This window comes from Schistocerca serialis, chromosome 2, assembly GCF_023864345.2.
Source record: "Schistocerca serialis cubense isolate TAMUIC-IGC-003099 chromosome 2, iqSchSeri2.2, whole genome shotgun sequence".
Taxonomy (NCBI): Eukaryota; Metazoa; Arthropoda; class Insecta; order Orthoptera; family Acrididae; genus Schistocerca; species Schistocerca serialis.
This window is the reverse complement of record NC_064639.1, coordinates 575,984,115-576,003,397: the sequence shown is the minus strand read 5'-3', so window position 1 is coordinate 576,003,397 and position 19,283 is coordinate 575,984,115. Positions and strand designations below refer to the sequence as shown.

The 19,283-nt window shown below is 44.0% G+C and overlaps 1 pseudogene; it reads left to right on the top strand.

Moving 5' to 3' along the window:
• Nucleotides 1-10,225: 10,225 nt before the first annotated feature.
• LOC126456241 (uncharacterized) lies at nucleotides 10,226-12,818 on the top strand (annotated as a pseudogene).
• The last annotated feature ends 6,465 nt before the right edge of the window (nucleotides 12,819-19,283 follow it).

The window sequence follows — 19,283 nt, the reverse complement described above, 5'->3', positions numbered from 1 at the left end:
CCTCGGTTCAAGTGTTCCCTCGAGTGAAAAGTTTTCTTTCTTTATTTTCGCAAAGTTATGATCTGTCCGTTCGTTTATTGACGTCTGTGTTCACTGTGATGAGTTTAGTGGCTGTGTTTTGCGACCTCACCGCAAAACCTTGCGATTAGTAGACGAAAGGACGTGCCTCTCCAATGGGAACCGAAAACATTTGATCGCAAGGTCATAGGTCAACCGATTCCTCCACAGGAAAACACGACTGATATATTCTATACGACACTGGTGATGGCATGCGCGTCACATGACAGGAATATGTTGTCGACCCATCTAACTTGTACACTTGGCGAATGGGTAAAAAGATTCTTCTACCTTGCCCGATTTAGGTTTTCTTGTAGATGTGATAATCACTCCCAAAAAAGTGATGAAAAGATAAGAGTTTGTCACATAAACTGAAAATAAAAAATTAAACTTTTCACACGAGGGAAGACTCGAACCAAGGACCTCTCGTTCCGCAGCTGCTCACGCTAACCACGGGACCACGGCGCTCCTGAGCTCACATTGTCCTTCATGTTGCCTGTCTTTCACGTGGACTACTCAGTTTGTATTTTCTGCTTATTTTTTCATGGTTCCACACAACTTCTTCCCGTTTTCTCGATTGATCTGTGTTCAGTTTTTCAAGGCCTATCCACTGTGCCAACTTATATCTAAATCTGAGGGGGGTGCGATGGGGAGGTTCCCTTGTAAGAGCAATTTGTAGTGAATTGGCGTTTGTGATTTAGTTACTGCAGCGGGTATTCTAACATATTGTGTTACCTCTAGTTTTCCACTACAGAGGAGCAACTCCATACTGCCTGCATTTATCGTAAATTAACGCAGTTGTTGAGTTTGCTAACAACTGTAATTAATCTCAAAACGTTTTGGGAAGCTAGTAGCCTAATTTTTACCGGAGGTTTTTGTGTTGCCTTGATAGATATCTCACGTCGTGCATTTGTTTTAATTCTTATAGGAAATTAACAGCTTTTTAACTCAATAGATTACAAGATAATCAGCAGGCCTAATTTAAAGTTGTTTTTGCACTGCCTTGCAATACATTGCACCAGCCAAAATGCAACCCCACTATGAATGCTGTTCTCGAACACGGGACGAGTTGGAGGAGGATATTAGTGTTTAACGTCCCGTCGACAACGAGGTCATTAGAGACGGAGCGCAAGCTCGGGTGAGGGAAGGATGGGGAAGGAAATCGGCCGTGCCCTTTCAAAGGAACCATCCCGGCATTTGCCTGAAGCGATTTAGGGAAATCACGGAAAACCTAAATCAGGATGGCCGGAGACGGGATTGAACCGTCGTCCTCCCGAATGCGAGTCCAGCGTGCTAACCACTGCGCCACCTCGCTCGGTGGGACGAGTTGGTTGACGTCCGTAAGTAGCTGGAAATCGTCGCGACTACTGTCCAGCGATTGGCAGCTGCTGCGAATCGGTGTGCTGGAAGAGCTTCTGAGAGTTGAGTGCCTGTGGTACCGGTGCCAGGGGTGCCTCAAGCACTATCCTCTCCTGTGGCTCCTGTCTCCTCTGCCTAAAGTACAGGATCTGTCATTACTCGCCCACTTGACTGCGAGTGGCATGCCGATGGTAGATCTGGGCGTTCTGTACGGGTCGAATGGGGATAGCGAGGACTCAGCCTGTTGTACCGATCCCCATAACCAACAAGTTTAAAGTTCTGTTATTCACTGAAACCCAAACTGCACCAGTGGGACCCATTTCTCCTGCTTCAAGTAAACCTGTTTTGTCCGGTATCAAGAGGAAGCAAACGCAAAAGGGTAGGGATCTATTAACTGCTGGTAGTTCAGACAGACGGCGAATGATGATACCCATTAGGGAGGTGAGAGGACGGGATAGGAAAGGTCGCCAGGTGCACTCGGTGTGTGTGCCTGGACCCTCATTCAACATGTTGAAGAGGCTGTTCCAGCAGCCTTTCAAGGAACAGGGTGCAACCAACTACAGATTGTGGCGCCCATTGGAAAAAATGATGCCCGTGGTCTGGTATCTGAGGACATTCTAGGGTCATCCCAGCAACTGGCAGAGAGGGTTGAGACCAGCCTAGCGCATAGACTTCCAACTAATCTCACAATTTGCAGCATTGTCCCTAGATGTGATCACGGCTCTTTTGTTCTGAGTTGAGTGGAAGGACTGAACCAGAGACTTTGAAGGTTCTGTGACAAACTAGGCTGCGACTTCCTGGACTCGCGCCATGAGGTTGAGAACTGTAGGGTCCCCCTAAATAGGTCAGGTGTGCACTACACATTAGAGGCTGCTACTCAGGTAGCTGACCATGTGTGCGGTTTTTTGGATTAGGCGAGTCTCCATCCAATCCATAAAACGATACCTGTAGGAAATCCGAAAGTATCAGTACGAGATCGAAAGAAAGGTCCCCACAAGCGAGAATATTAAAATCCTAAAAGTAAACTGCCGAAGCATTCGCAACAAAGCGCCATAGTTTGAAGCATTCATGAAAAGCAGTGAACATCACATAATACTAGGTACAGTAAGCTGGTTGAAATTGATAGCAATGAGATTTTTGGGGAAAATTTAAGTGTATATCGAAAGGGTATAGGAATGTGAAATGGAGATGGTTTATTTGTCGCAGTAGACAAAAACTGAATCCACCGGGACAGAAATTGAAGCTGCGTGTGAGACTGTTTGGGAAAGACTCAGCATCAGGAGTAGACGTAAAATAATAATGGATCCCTCTATCACTCTCCAGACTCCTCTCCTGACGTAACCGAAAACTTTAGAGAAAACCTCAGTTCACTTGTGCGTAAATTACCCAATCATACTGTAATCATCGGTGGAGAGTTTAATCATCAAACAGCTACTTGACAAAGTTATAGTTTTGTTAGTGGTGGGCGTGATAAGATATCCTGTGAAACATTACTAAATGCCTTCTCTGAAAACTTCTTAGAAGAACCTCACACAAGATGGAAATATATAGGATCTGATAGCAGAAAACAGAACTGACCTCTTTGAGGACATCAAAACTGGTATCAGTGACCATGACGCGTTTGTAGCAGTAATGATGTACAAAGGACAACCAGAACAAGCAGACAGATATATTTGTTCAGTAAACCAGATTAAAAAATTAGTAGTGTAATATCTCAATGAGGAACTTGAAACTTTCAGCACAGGGCAGGAGCATGTAGAGGAACTGTGGCTCAAGTTTTAAAGAATAGTTGACCATGTACTGGATAGATATGAAGGGCTTATTTCAATAGTGGTACAAGTCCATTTTTGTTCATTCTGAGATACAGAGTCCTAAAGTCAAAAGAGCGCAGTTGAGATACCAGAAATATTCAAGCATATATGCTTGAATATTTCTGGTATCTCAACTGCAGATTTTTCAGTGCTCTTTTGACTTTAGGACTCTGTATCTCAGAATGAACAAAAATTGACTTGTACCACTATTGAAATAAGCCCTTCATATCTTTTAACTTTAGGACTCTGTATCTCAGAATGGACAAAAATATACTCGAACTGACACCATAAATCCTGCAGGGCTGTCCATAAATCCGTAAGAATACGAGGAGGTGGAGCACAGCACGTTGCATGGCATCCCAAATACCCTCAGTAATGTTCATGCCTGGGAGTCTGATGATCAGCGGAAGTGTTAAAACTCAGAAGAGTGTTCCTGGAGCCACTCTGCAGCAATTCTGGGCGTGTGGGGTGTCGCATTGCCCTACTGGGATCACCCAAGTCCGTCGGAATGCAGAATGGACAGGAATGGGTGCAGGTGATCAGAGAGGATGCTTACGAACGCGTCACCTGTCAGAGTCGTACCTAGACGTAAAAGGGGTCCCATATCACTCCAACTACACACGCCTCACACCACTGCAGATCCTTCACCAGCTTGAACAGTCCTCTGCTGATATGCAGGGTCCATGGATCCAAGATGTTGTCTCCAGATCCGTACACGTCCATCTGCTCGACACAATTTGAAACGAGACTCGTCCGACCAGGCAACATGTTTCCTGTCATAAACAGTCCAATGCCGGTGTTGAGGAGCCCAGGTAAGGCGTAAAGCTTTGTATCGTGCAGTCATCAAAGGTACACAAGGGGCCTTCGGCTCATATCGATGATGTCTCGTTGAATGGTTGCACGATGACACTTGTTGATGGCCCAGCATTGAAGTATGCAGCAATTTTGGAAGGGTTCGACGCCTGTCAAGTTGAATGATTCTATTCAGTCGTCGTTGGTCTCGTTCTTGCAGGATCTTTTTCTACCGGATTCCTGATATTCACGGTACACTCGTGATATGATTGTACCGGAAAATCCCCACTTCGTCGCTACCTTTAAGATGCTGCGTCCCATAGCTCGTGCGCCGAGTATAACAGCACGTTCAAATACACTTAAATCTTGATAACCTGCCATTGTAACAGCTGCGCCAGACACTTGTTGTCTTATATAGGCGTTACCGACAGCAGTGCCGTATGCTTCCTGTTTGCATATCTCTGTATTTGAATACGTATGCCTATACGATTTTCTTCGGCGTTTTACTGAAGAAGAGAGTAGTGGTTTTAAGGGCAGAAAGGAAAACATGCCATGGCGAGCAGCCGTGGGAAAAAACCACTGCGCTAGTGTGGGTGGGCAATAAGAGCAGTAGCGTTTTTCTTTATGTCTGCAACAGATCACGCAAGGGTGTGGTTATGTTTGTAGCGAGTATCGTGCAATGCTCGATATCAGTGTCACAGTCAATGTTCGTCATATGATTGTCAATCCGGTCCATGAAATGTAGCGATGTAAGTGGGAACCGACGACTTCTTCTGGGCCAGCTTCAGTTTACCTGTGATAAGCTAAGTATCATCTGAATGGTCGATTTGGTCAAGAAAATTGGCCTCTCTGTTTAAACGTTGAGTGGGGTTTGTTCGCGTTTCATGGGTGTTCGGCTTCCCTTCTGTACCGGTTTGTCGGCTGTGTGTACTCAGCTGGCAGTGCCGTTTAGAATTGCTGTATTGCAGGAGCTCGCCGACATTGCGTTGTCTGTGTGTGTTTAAATTGAACTTAGCATAGGTGGTTAATTACCCCTAAGAAGAAATGTGTCTGGGCGATTATGCCTCCAGCTGTGGCTGTGATAGTACTTGCTCAGGATAAGGATGAAGGGATTGTTCGAGTATCTCTAGTTCCTCTACAGTCGTGTGGCGAGGTTTTTGAATACTACCGAGAGGGTTTCAAGGCGGTACTCATTGTGAAGGTCCGTGGTGCGTATTTGTCGTGGAGCATTGACGTAGCAATTTGTTCTGTATGGCTTGCAGGTGGCGCAGATGTTTTGGACCTGCGTATCCCCAGACAGGAGCAGTGTGTGTCATCAGTAGTCTAACCAGCGTAATGTACATGGACCTCGACACACTCCTGTTCAGTGTGCTTTGCCTGTTAAGCGGAGGGTATAGTTGTTTGAGCCTCGTGTATGCTTTGTTGGCGACGTGTTGTATATGGTCCCCCCATGTGAGTTTCCGATCCATCCAGACACCGAGGTATCTGACTTTTTCACTCAAACGTACTGTGCGTGTGTGGGGTGTTACTTGTCTGCAGAGATGGTGTTTATGCAGCTGTCTTTGTCTCGTAAACAAAACAGCTTTTCACTTGTTGGCGTTTACTTTCATACACCATTTCTCCAGCCAAGACTCAACTGTTCTTAGTGCTGTCTGCACACGCAAATTTATGTTCGATAGTTCCCGATCTTGTGCTGGGATGGCAATGTTGCGTAAAAGGCAACCATCGTGTTTCCTGTAGTTGGAATATCGTTAATATACAGATAAAACAAGAGGGGCCCCTTCATGATGCCTTGGGGTACTCCAGTTTGAATAACGTGTCGTGTTGTTTGCCAGTTCTAAAACATCTGTTGGTGATGACGAGTGTATGAGACGTACGAATCTCTCGGGGAAATCAAGGTCGCTAAGTTTGCGGAAGAGGCCTTAGTAGCATACCTGTAGTCAGTGGGGATCACATATCTACATCTGCATCTAGGTGGATACCTCAAATGATTCAAATGGCTCTGAGCACTATGGGGCTTAACATCTGAGGTCATCAGTCCCCTAGAATTTAGAACTACTTAAACCTAACTAACGTAAGGACATCACACACATCCATGCCCGAAGCAGGATTCGAACCTGCGACCGTAGCGGTCGCCCGGTTCCAGACTGAAGCACCTAGAACCGCTTGGCCACACCGGCCGGCAGACGGATACTCAGCAAATCACATTTAAGTGCCTGGCAGAGGGTTCATCGAACCACCTTCGCAATTCTCTATTATTCCAATCTCGTATAGCGCATGGAAAGAACGAACACCTATATCTTTCCGTTCGAGCTCTGATTTCCCTTATTTTATTATGATGAACGCTTTAACCAAAGTAGGTCGGCGTCAATCAAATATTTTCGCATTCGGTGGAGACAGTTGGTGATTGGAATTTCGTGAGAAGGTTCCGCCGCAACGAAAAACGCCTTTGTTTCTATGATGTCTACTCCAAATCCCGTATCATTTCAGTGACACTCTCTCCCCTATTTCGCGATAATACAGAAGGTGGTGCTCTTCTTTGAACTTCCTCGATGAACTCTGTTAATCCTATCTGGGGAGGAACCCAAACGGTGTAGCAGTACTCCAAAAGACGACGGACAAACCTAGTGTAGGCATTCTCTTCAGTAGATTTGTTGCATTTTCTAAGTGTTCTGCCAATAAAATGCAGTCTTTGGTTTGCCTTCCCCACAACATTTTGCTATGTGTTCTTTCGAATTTAAGTTGCTCGTAACTGTTATTCCGAGGTAGTTAGTTAAATTTACGGTCTTTAGATTTGATTGATTTATCATGCACCCGAAGTTTAACGGATTCCTTTTAGTACTCACTTGGTTGATCTCACACTTTTCATTATTTTGGGTCAATTGCCCATTTTCGGGCCATACAGATATCTTTTCTAAATCATTTTGCAATTTGTTTTGATCTTCTGATGGCTTTACTAGACGATAAACGACAGCATCATCCGCAAACAGACAAAGAAAGCTGCTCAGATTGTCTCCTAAATCGTTTATATAGATAAGGAACAGCCAACGGCCTATATCATTACGTTGACGAACGCCAGAAATTACGTTCGTTTTACTCTGTGACTTCCCGTCAGTTACCTCTGACAGAAAATCAAGAATCCAGTCACATAACTGAAACGATATTCCACAAGCACGCAATTTCACTACGAGCCGCTTGTGTAGTACAGTTCAAAATGGTTCAAATAGCTCTGAGCACTATGCGACTTAACTTCTGAGGTCATCAGTCGCCTAGAACTTAGAACTAATTAAACCTAACTAACCTAAGGACATCACACACATCCATGCCCGAGGCAGGATTCGAACCTGCGACCGCAGCGGTCACGCGGTTCCAGACTGAAGCGCCTTTAACCGCACGGCCACACCGGCCGGCTGTAGTACAGTGTCACAACCCTTCTAGACATCCAGAAATACGGAATCGATCTGAAATCCCTTGTCAATAGCACTCAACATTTCATGCGAATAAAGAGATATTTGTATTTCACAAGAACGATGTTTTCTAAACCCATATTGAGCGTGTGTCAATAGACCGTATTCCTCGAGGTAATTCATAATGTTCAAACACAATATATGTTCCAGAATCCTGCAGCATATCGACGTTAATGATATGGGCCTGTAATTAAGTTGGTTACCCCTACTATAATTGGTGTGACCTGTGCAACTTTCCAGTCTTTGGGAACGGATCTTTCGTCGAGCGAACGGTTGTATATGACTGTCAACTATGTAGCTCATGCATCAGCACACTCTGAAAGGAACCTAAATGGTATACAGTCTGGACCAGAAGACTTGCTTTTATTAAGTGATTTAAGTTGCTTCACTAGTTCGAGGATATTTACTTCAACGTTACTCATGTTGGCAGCTGTTCTTGATTCGAATTCTGGAATATTTACTTCGTCTTCTTTTGTGAAGGCATTTCGGAAGGCTGTGTTTAGTAACTCTGCTTTGGCAGCACTGTCTTCGATAGTATCTCCATTGTTATCGCGCAGAGATGGCATCGATTGTTTCTTGCCAGTAACATACTTCACATACGACCAGAATCTCTTTGGATTTTCTACCAGGTTTCGAGACAGTTTCGTTGTGGAAACTGTTATAAGCATCTCGCATTGAAGTCCGCCCTAAATTTCGAGCTTCTGTAAAAGATCGCCAATCTTGGGGAATCTGCTTCTTTTTAAATTCGGCATGTTTTTTCGTTGTTTCTGCAACATTGTTCTGACCCGTTTTGTGTACCAAGGAGGATCAGTTCCGTCATTTGTTTATTTATTTGGTATACATCTCTCAATTGCTGCCGATACTATTTCTCTGAATTCAAGCCACATCTGGACTATCCTTATATCATTAATATGGAAGAATGGGGAGATTGTCTCTCAGGAAGACATCAAGTGAATTTCTATCTGTTTTTTTGAATAGGTATACGTTCGTTCATTTTTGGATGATTTGGGGTTACAATATTCAGTCTCGCTGCGACAACCCTGTGTTCACTAATCCCTGCTCGTTATTATCTCAGGATTATTTGTTAAGTGTGTTTTCACAACCGTTTACTATTCACATGGGCTCATGAACTAACTGCTCGAAATAATTTTCAGAGAACGCGTTTAGCATAATTTCGGATGATGTTTTATACGTACCTCTGGAATATAACATGCATTTTCGCCAACATACCGAGGGTAAATTAAAGTCACCACTAACTATAATCGTATGAGTAGGGTATGTGTTTGAAATCAAACTCAAGTTTTCTTTGAACCTTTCAGCAACTGTATCATTTGAATTGGGAGGTCGGTAAACGGATCCAATTATTATTTTATTCCAGTTGCCAACAATGACCTCTGCCCATACAAACTCACAGGAACTGTCTACTTCAATTTCGTGACAAAATAAACTACTCTATCAGCAACAAACACGCCACCGCCAACCGTGTTCAGCCTATCCTTTCGCAACACCGTTAAGTTCTTCGCAAAAATTTCGGCTGAGCTTATCTCCGGCTTTAGCCAGCTTTCAGTGCGTATAACTATTTGAGCATCAGTGCTTTCTATTAGCACTTGGAGCTGTGGTTCTTTCCCAACACAGCTACGACAATTTACAACTGTTATACCGATGGTTCCTGTATGTATGTTCTTCCTGCGTTCGGCTTGCACCCCTTGTGGCTGAAGCATTTCTTGTGTTTTCTCGGGACACTCTAACCTAAAAAACCGCCAGTTCCACACCACACAGCCCCTGCTACCCGTGTAACCGCCTCCTGCGAATAGCGGACAACTGATCTATTCAGCGGAACCCGAAACCCAACCACCCTTTGGCGCAAGTCGAGGAATCTGCAGCCTACACGGTCGCAGAACCGTCTGAGCCTCTGATTCAGACCCTCCACTCGTCTCCGTACCAGAGGTCCGCAGTAGGTCCTGTCGACTGTGCTGCAATTGGTCAGCTCTGCTTTCATCTTGCAAGCAAGACTGGCAGCCTTTACCACTTCTGTTAGCCGCTCGAAACCAGAGAGAATCTCTTCTGATCCAAAGTGACACACATCATTGGTATCGACGTGAGCAACCACCTGCAGTTGGCTGCACTCTGTGCTCTTCATGGCATCCGGGAGAACCCGTTCCACATGTGGAATGACTCCACCTGGTATGCACACGGAGTGCACATTGGTTTTCTTTCCCTTCTTGGCAGCTATGTCCCTAAAGGGTCCCATAACGCGCCTAACGTTGGACCTCCCAACCATCAATGATCCCACCCTCTGATTGCCCGGATCTTGCAGGCTGAGAGATTTCCTCTGAAACGGGATAGGCGACAGCATCTGACTCAGCGAGAGCGTCAGCCACAGACAACGCCTGGAACCTGTTTGACCTTAAGGTGCGTCCACACTACTCGTGTGGCTCGTGTACTTGTGAGACTTGCGAGCCTTACGAGTGATGTGGACGGAGGTAGGCTCCGAGGGCTCGCCGCGAAACAGGCCTGTGAGCCGCCCGAGCTATGGCTTGTCTGGCTAAGGCTGTTGTCGGTACATCAAAGGGATGCGCGGCGAGCTGTGCGAGTGGTGTGGACGGCAACAAAGCACTAACCAGTTGGCTCGCTGCACTCGTACAGTTTGGTCTCGGTATTTTTCTTTTTCTGTGTTGTGGACATCGGTTTTTCTTTTGAAATGGAGTAGACCGACGATTTTGTCATTAAATTCACAAATACCCTGTGCTGCGAGATGCAACAAACTCCCAATATAAGATAAAATTAAAAAAAAGTGAAGCGTAGGATTCCATCGCGACAGAACTCGGCATGGATGTGGCCGAATTAAAAAAAAATGACCAGCTTATTAGCCACTTACAGGAAAGTCCGCCAGAAGAAGACTGAGCCTGGGAAGTCTGACGCTGGGGTTGAGGGAGTGAACGCTCCAAAGTGGTTCGCTTTCAAAGCGTTTGAATTTCTGAACTGCAAATATCAGCCGCGGGAGACAATCAACACAGATGTAAGTAAAATATATTTATTTTTGGAAATGTATAAACAGACTATTAAGAAACTTAATGGGGTTCAATCCCTTTTTGGTTCTGTCTCCACGGCTACCTAACTTTTTATCTTTCTTAGTTTACATGTCGGTCCTTGCTCATTTGTTGATTTTAAATTTTTTGGTGTTGTTCCCTTATATACCATTAATCATATCATTTCTTAAGATATTTCTTCATATTTATTTTAGCTTACTACAATTTCTATTAGGAATATACCTGGTAATTGCTTATAGTTTTCAAATTTAAAAATTAAATGAAGCTCTAATTATGATAAAATTATAAGGTTTATGGCAAAATGAGTTCTGAACGTCACAGAGGGGAAAGGAGGAAATGGAGTGACAGGATTGCAATACATACTGGGGCAACGCTGGGTACTCAGCTAGAAACAAATGAATAAATAATAATGAATAACATTTATTTTTCTAACACAGTATACTGAAGAACATGTACATTTATACGTATTTTATTTGTATATTATATTATTTGAGGAAATAAAAATAATAAAATAGGAATTAATAAAGGTAAAACTTCACATATATAGGTAGTTGAAATGTGTGCAGTCAGGCAGTCACTAGTACGTACGTAGCTAGCAGCTGCAAATTCTTTAATAAATTATTGGTAATCATCTTGCCATGGCAATATTCCCTCTTCGGAAATGAAATAAGCAGCGAATTCATCGCTAATGTCTTGGGCAGTCTGCGTTGAACGTCGTGGAATGTTCGCTAATCGTGTAAACGTTGTAGCAGGAGTGAGCTCATTTCTCCAAGTTCCTGGCTTTACATGCCCGTTCTCCTCATGATCCACTGCTCCTACGGGGCTACAAATTTGTCTGAAAGCATAACTTTTTCGCAAGAAATTATGAAGGTATATACAAGTCATAACACTTTGGGCTTTCTCAGGCTGTAGTAATATAGACTTTCTTAGCATCCGGAATACGGAAGAAAGTATTCCGAACGCATTTTCCACAATACCCCGTGCTCTTGAAAGTCTGTAGTTAAAAATTCTTTTCATTGACCTCTGTGGTTGTTGTCCACTACACAGCTTCATGATGTGATGAGGGGAAACGCGTCGTCTGCGACAATAACATAGGGTACTTTTTTTTGTCTACCTGGGAGGGTTCGATCGTCTGGAAAAACGATGGTACCATTACTCATATTCTTAAAAGAAAGATGTATTTTGAAAAACACAACCGTCTAAAATTCGACCTTGGCAGCAGACATCAGCATACAAAAAACAGTAGTCAGCATCCACTAGACCAAAAAGAACAATACGGAAAAAAGGCTTATAATTGAAAAAATCGCTTCCAGAATTAACTGGGCTTTGGATTGCGCAATGTTTGCCATTCATCGCACCGAGACAATGAGGAAAGTTCCATTTTCTCTCATATTCCTCTGCCACAAAGTAACCACTCTTCTTGTGTCTGTGGCATCTGCAAAAAAGTAAATAGAAACTAATATCTCCTAATAATATAAATAATTATTAAATGCATAGACAATAATGTACATTCTAATAATAATGAAAATTAAAATCCTTGCGTAATAATAGGTAGTAATCATCATAACAAATATTCTGAATTTCACTTATCAACTTGACATTGTTCCTAATTTTTTTACGATTATTATCGTGTATCTCCCTATTCCTACAACCATTCTTTTATTTTTTATTTTACTTGCTTTGCTATTGTTTGCACCATTCTTTTTCGTCGCTTTGTTTTAGGTGGAATTTAAGGAGGATTTGGAAGAACAGAGGGTTGCGGGCATGGATACAAAGGAAGGTACAGCGAGCACTTGCGAAGCAATTAGTAATCAAGGTGTAGATCATCAAACAAAGAGAGGCAAAAAACTACCACCCACGCCAAACAAACGCACGAAGGTATATGCTTCGCCTATAAAAATCAGAGAAAAGGGGCCGAAGATCCTCGTATAGGAGAGGCATATAATGCACTACAAACTGCTTTATCTAAAACCAGAGACGAGTTTGACGCCTATGGAGAGTACATAGCGAACGTTCTACGGTCCATGTTCAACACAACACGTGCTTTTGTTAAAAAAGAATTTTCCGACGCGATTTTCAGAGCAGAAAGCGGCTGTTTCGAACATTCTAGACCAAGTTCAACCAACAGCGACTACAGTTGCTCGTCACATTTACCGATTCCTTCAACTCAACAAGTTCATGCCCATGAGCAGATGCAATGCAACTTCCAGCAGACATCTACTTCTACTTCTGACAACATTGGACAAGGCTCTCCACATTTTCTGGATCTACTTGATTTATAATAATTAAAAGTAATAATCTTTGCGTTTAATTGTTTCTCATTCTTTAAATCTAAACGTTTTTATTTGTTTTGCTTATTACCTGACGAATAAAAATGCATTAACAACAAAATTTGTATAGTTTATTAACTTACCTTTACAAACTCCTTCAAGCTACCAGTAAGAGCTGCACGTACTTCAGGAACAATGTTAGATATCACTTGCTTGGAGACTTTAAATAAAAAACTAAAGCTGGTGTAGGGATCGCCAGTTGCTAGGTATCTGAACGTAAGTGCCAACTGCTGAGCAACTGGTATAGCTTTCCGAAATTTGCTGTCAGCCTTTGATATTTTCGGTCCTACCAAATTTATCAGATATTCAAAATCTGATGTGGGCATATGGCAAAATGTCTTGAAATGTATGTTTTCAACATCCAAGTCATCCATCAACTCACTCCCACATTATCTTTTTCTGCTTCTGAAAACTGTGGTCATCCACCACCTGCGTTTTCTTGGGACTTTGTAGCGTCTTCTTCTATCCTCTTCCCACTCGACCACAGGTGAGGGGTTACCCTCAGAGCGACCAGTAACTGGGCTGGCCACCGGTGAGGACCGATCGGAGGACTCTGACGTGCTGGACGTCCGTTGGATCCCCCATGGCCGGCCCACAAGAGTGGCGCCCATCCACTGCAGCCTGAAGCTGTGTAACCGATGCCATCACAGCCTGAAGCTGAGAGCGAAGTGTCACCAACTCGGCTCTCATCCGCACACAAAAGTCGCAGTCCCTGTCCATATTAAAGACCGCGGAAAACTAAACAATGCAGATAAACGGACTATAGGCACGTGCTGCGCAACTCTGCTGTAGACCCTGACGATAACGCAGGAACTGTGTCTAATAATACCTAACTACCGAAGCACTCAGGTGAAACTATATAATTCGCCCCTGATTAGGAACTTGTAATACGTCACAAAATCGATTTACTTACCGACGCAACCGAAAACGCGAGAACTGTGGCTGTTAGATGTTAAATAAACACGCAGAAACACAAGAAACTAAACTATTAATGCACACAGATGATGTTATAAAATTCGCTCCTCCTGGTTCGAAACTTGTAAAAGTCACTAAGTCGGTTACTTCCATGTTGCTGCTTGTGTCGCGGCCGGCTACTGATGCCCGACGCATTTTAGTCCAACGATGAAACGTATCATTGTCAGATAATTAGCAGAATTTGACAAAGAAACTTGTCTTGCTAGGCAGGACTGAGTATCGGATTTATTACTAGGCGTCTTATTCTGTCCATTTGCAGGATAGAAATTACTTTGGTACACGAACGATGGGATTCAGTAAGTAACATAAACAGTAATTTGGTGTTAGCACTGAAAATAACTGTATATTTCTAAAAATAGTGTGATCGTACCTAACGGTTACTGCTGCTGAGTACAGCTGCTCTTCCAAACAACAGTCCATACGAGCAAACCAGTTTGTTCTTTACCTATGGCTACATGTACCTTAGGTACTGGGGCTATGCAAGGCTCTGTTTAAAAAGAGTAACTCGATGTAGCCATAGCGTCGAGCCGCGCATTTCGACTTTCATGCCCCGCATCTAATTCGCTGCAAATAATAACTTCTAGCTGTGATCCTGCAGTCAAATAGACTATGCATTGACTATCCATTGGCTAGAATTGCGAATTAATATATTACACAGAAATATAAAGTAAAAGCTAATTGATTAATTTAATTATAAGGGTTTTATTCTAACACTGCAGTTAATTTAGAAGACAGAGAATTAGTTTGAATGATGTTTATTCAAGAAAGAACATCTCAAATAAACAGTAAGTGACCCTGCGATATTCAGTTAAAATGCAGAGAGAAAATACCCTTATCAAATGCAGTGAAATTACGCTGAGGACGATACGAGAATGATAGCAAAATCCCCAAACCAAACTGTCATCAAAGACTCTCGAAAACATCACAGTACACGAAATATTCACCAACTCGAAACAGTTCAGAGTTCAACATGATGGTTAGCTAAGTGACGCACGCGATACAAAGAATAGTAACTCATACTGTGTATCCTTAGTTCCGTAAATCAAGCGGCAAAAGTTAGTTCTACTCTGGAGCACATTCAGACCTCTTGAAATATAAAATCCCTTCAAAAGTTAAAGTATGGTAGCGACCGTTCACCGCCCAGAATCAATCACCTAGACGACCGAATTACGCACTTTACCTCAGGCAGGTCTGCCATATTCAATAGCTCGACATGAAGTCCTCCAGAATCTCCGCTGGACGCCAGTATTGTTCCGCCTCTGTCCAACTCTGAAGGCCATCCTCACCAAAAATACATCGTTCTAAAACTCGACAGACATGATTTGATTCGACGTGAATACTGCCCAGACTAAAGTAACATATTTCAACAACATTTAAATAAAGAAATGTCATAACCATTTTGTCGCACTCAGAGAGTTTAAGCACATATAAATAAAGGTTTGTTTATTGACAAATAAGCCAGCATCCTTGCGCAAGTGCGCTTACGTTAAATGACAACAGACTGTCGCTAAAATTGCTTAAACAGTTATTCATGCCTTCTTGACAGAAGTGTGTTCTTGCACTCTTTTCAGTTATTGTGTCCGCTAACACACACGATTGACCATGTTTAAATTAGCAAAGTTTTTTAATAGCTCTTGCAACCAACATTTAAATAAAGTTGCTGGCACAATAGAAAACTATTCATTAAATAAAAACACAAGTATGACAAAATGTGAAGTATTCATGGTTCAAATGGCTCTGAGCACTACGGGACTTAACATCTTAGGTCATCAGTCCCCTAGAACTTAGAACTACTTAAACCTAACTAACCTAAGGACATCACACACATCCATGCCCGAGGCAGGATTCGAACCTGCGACCGTAGCAGTCCCGCGGTTCCAGACTGCAGCGCCTAGAACCACACGGCCACCACGGTCGGCTGAAGTATTCATGCTGCATTCATTTGCTGTGTAACTGTGGGGAATACGAAGTTGTGACAAATATTTGAAAATAAACAGATATAAAAGACATCGCAATCATATAAGTAAAATACATACAGATCGTAGCATTCAGGCATGATAGCTATAGCGCAATGCTATCATCTGTGGTAACGTGTGTTGAAATCGCATAAAGCGCTTAAAATTTTTAAAGGTACTGAAATATTGTTGTATCATTAAATGTGTCTCATTTTTCTGAGATCATAGATTTATTCATGTTTGCATTAATATTTGATGTGAGTTATTGTCAAATCTCAAAGAGCTGTAACTTGGTCATCTTAAAGATTATCCGACGCTCCGCCATTTTCTGGAGCATATTCTGCATAAAGGCAAAGCGAGCATCAGCCGTCCCAATTTCCAGCTCTGGGTTTTACCTGTTTCCGGCGACGCGCTCATTGCCCCTGCACCAGGATGACCGGAAGGAGGAACTACCCAAGCCGCCCGCGGCGCGCGCTGTGCCCTGAACCCACCAGCATTAAGCCGTGCAACAGATTCATCTTCCGTCGTACCAATTCTAGGCCCCCGATTAGCTCGCCTATGTTCGCGTAAAGCTACAACGGCAGTAAAATATTATTGTGTTATTAACGATTACTTTAAGGATCCCATATTCCTTGTTTAAATTGTTGATAATCATCCTTTTTGAGTCCTAGTTGATAGCCCTAAGAATTTCAACGTTTATGCAATACTTTCACAAAAAATGCCTTGTTCCATTTTGCCTCCTGGGTAGGATGGCACAGGAATTAAGCAAGTATTTCTTTGAAAAATGTAAAAGATATACACTCCTGGAAATTGAAATAAGAACACCGTGAATTCATTGTCCCAGGAAGGGGAAACTTTATTGACACATTCCTGGGGTCAGATACATCACATGATCACACTGACAGAACCACAGGCACATAGACACAGGCAACAGAGCATGCACAATGTCGGCACTAGTACAGTGTATATCCACCTTTCGCAGCAATGCAGGCTGCTATTCTCCCATGGAGACGATCGTAGAGGTGCTGGATGTAGTCCTGTGGAACGGCTTGTCATGCCATTTCCACCTGGCGCCTCAGTTGGACCAGCGTTCGTGCTGGACGTGCAGACCGCGTGAGACGACGCTTCATCCAGTCCCAAACATGCTCAATGGGGGACAGATCCGGAGATCTTGCTGGCCAGGGTAGTTGACTTACACCTTCTAGAGCACGTTGGGTGGCACGGGATACATGCGGACGTGCATTGTCCTGTTGGAACAGCAAGTTCCCTTGCCGGTCTAGGAATGGTAGAACGATGGGTTCGATGACGGTTTGGATGTACCGTGCACTATTCAGTGTCCCCTCGACGATCACCAGTGGTGTACGGCCAGTGTAGGAGATCGCTCCCCACACCATGATGCCGGGTGTTGGCCCTGTGTGCCTCGGTCGTATGCAGTCCTGATTGTGGCGCTCACCTGCACGGCGCCAAACACGCATACGACCATCATTGGCACCAAGGCAGAAGCGACTCTCATCGCTGAAGACGACACGTCTCCATTCGTCCCTCCATTCACGCCTGTCGCGACACCACTGGAGGCGGGCTGCACGATGTTGGGGCGTGAGCGGAAGACGGCCTAACGGTGTGCGGGACCGTAGCCCAGCTTCATGGAGACGGTTGCGAATGGTCCTCGCCGATACCCCAGGAGCAACAGTGTCCCTAATTTGCTGGGAAGTGGCGGTGCGGTCCCCTACGGCACTGCGTAGGATCCTACGGTCTTGGCGTGCATCCGTGCGTCGCTGCGGTCCGGTCCCAGGTCGACGGGCACGTGCACCTTCCGCCGACCACTGGTGACAACATCGATGTACTGTGGAGACCTCACGCCCCACGTGTTGAGCAATTCGGCGGTACGTCCACCCGGCCTCCCGCATGCCCACTATACGCCCTCGCTCAAAGTCCGTCAACTGCACATACGGTTCACGTCCACGCTGTCGCGGCATGCTACCAGTGTTAAAGACTGCGATGGAGCTCCGTATGCCACGGCAAACTGGCTGACACTGACGGCGGCGGTGCACAAATGCTGCGCAGCTAGCGCCATTCGACGGCCAACACCGCGGTTCCTGGTGTGTCCGCTGTGCCGTGCGTGTGATCATTGCTTGTACAGCCCTCTCGCAGTGTCCGGAGCAAGTATGGTGGGTCTGACACACCGGTGTCAATGTGTTCTTTTTTCCATTTCCAGGAGTGTATAACATACGGTTTTGAGTTATTTTCAAGTAATGTATGTTAGCCTATACCACAAGGTGTTTCTTTATACATTTAAGTAGTGTTATCTTCTGCTCCTCTATTTCACATAAACTGTCAAAAAATAAATATCTTGTTACAGCCCGAGTTCCTCTACATCTTGAATAAAAGAAGGAGGCACTTTATTAAATGTAAACTGCTGATCATGTCATTAAGGAGCTCAATACTGACTCGTGTGAGCACATAATATAACTTTAGACATCTGGTTCCTCTGTCATCCACGTTAACCTGGATTCACCGGGCTTCGTTCTGATGTTGCAGTCGTCGGAAGCTAATGTGTAACATATCATTCTAGGGCCTGTTCATACGAGAGTTCAGAGGAATTTTTATGTGATTCGTATTTTAATTGGGGCAACTATTTTAGTCCTTTCGAGCCGGACCTGACAGATCACCGCGCCCTGGTGACATTCTCTTGGCTGTGAGGCATGTGAAATTTCACTCCGAAGTGTTACTGTGTATACTAAAAGCACGGTGCCAGAGACCGTCGTGGAGACATGGTCAAGCATCTGTTTGGATTTTCCAGAGACCTTCAGAAGTCCATGGAAGCTTGGATGCTCCCTATGTCGCAATGATCAGGGGTATTTTTTTCAAATGTGAGTGTAGTATGGCACTCGGGAAAGCTTTAATTTCATTAGTAATCCGAGGGTTTCAGGTCACGTCACGGAAACTTTTGTGGTCAAATACTTTTGGCAAGAGACCGATTCTCTCAGGCGGCAGCACCAACAAGAGCGTGGCTGTTAGCCAGAGACGGAACGAACTAATGAGCATGCTCGTTAGCGAGAAACATGCCAATCACTCAGCAGCCACGCCGCTTACTGGTTGAACAGCCACAATGCTTAACTGGTGTGAGGCTTTGTCTACATGATAATGATTTCGTAATTTTCTTGTTATTTTATATCCTTCTAGGCAAGCGCTCAGATTTGCAGCTACTTTCAAATGATTATGCAGTTAACATGCAGATTCAGCATTAGTACACTATTGCAACATTACGGTTTATCGCACATAGGAAACGTATCTTCTATCGAAACTATACAGGACAAGAACATCATATTCTCAGAAGGTAGTGCCCCACAGCCTGTAAATATCTGAGGAACGCCGTGAGTTACCGCCAAGAGCTGCATCAAACCAGTCTCAGGACTGAAGACCACAACAACAACAACATCAGTTTGTGCTGACCCGTCGGTCAGCAGTATGCACATCTACAGTCAAA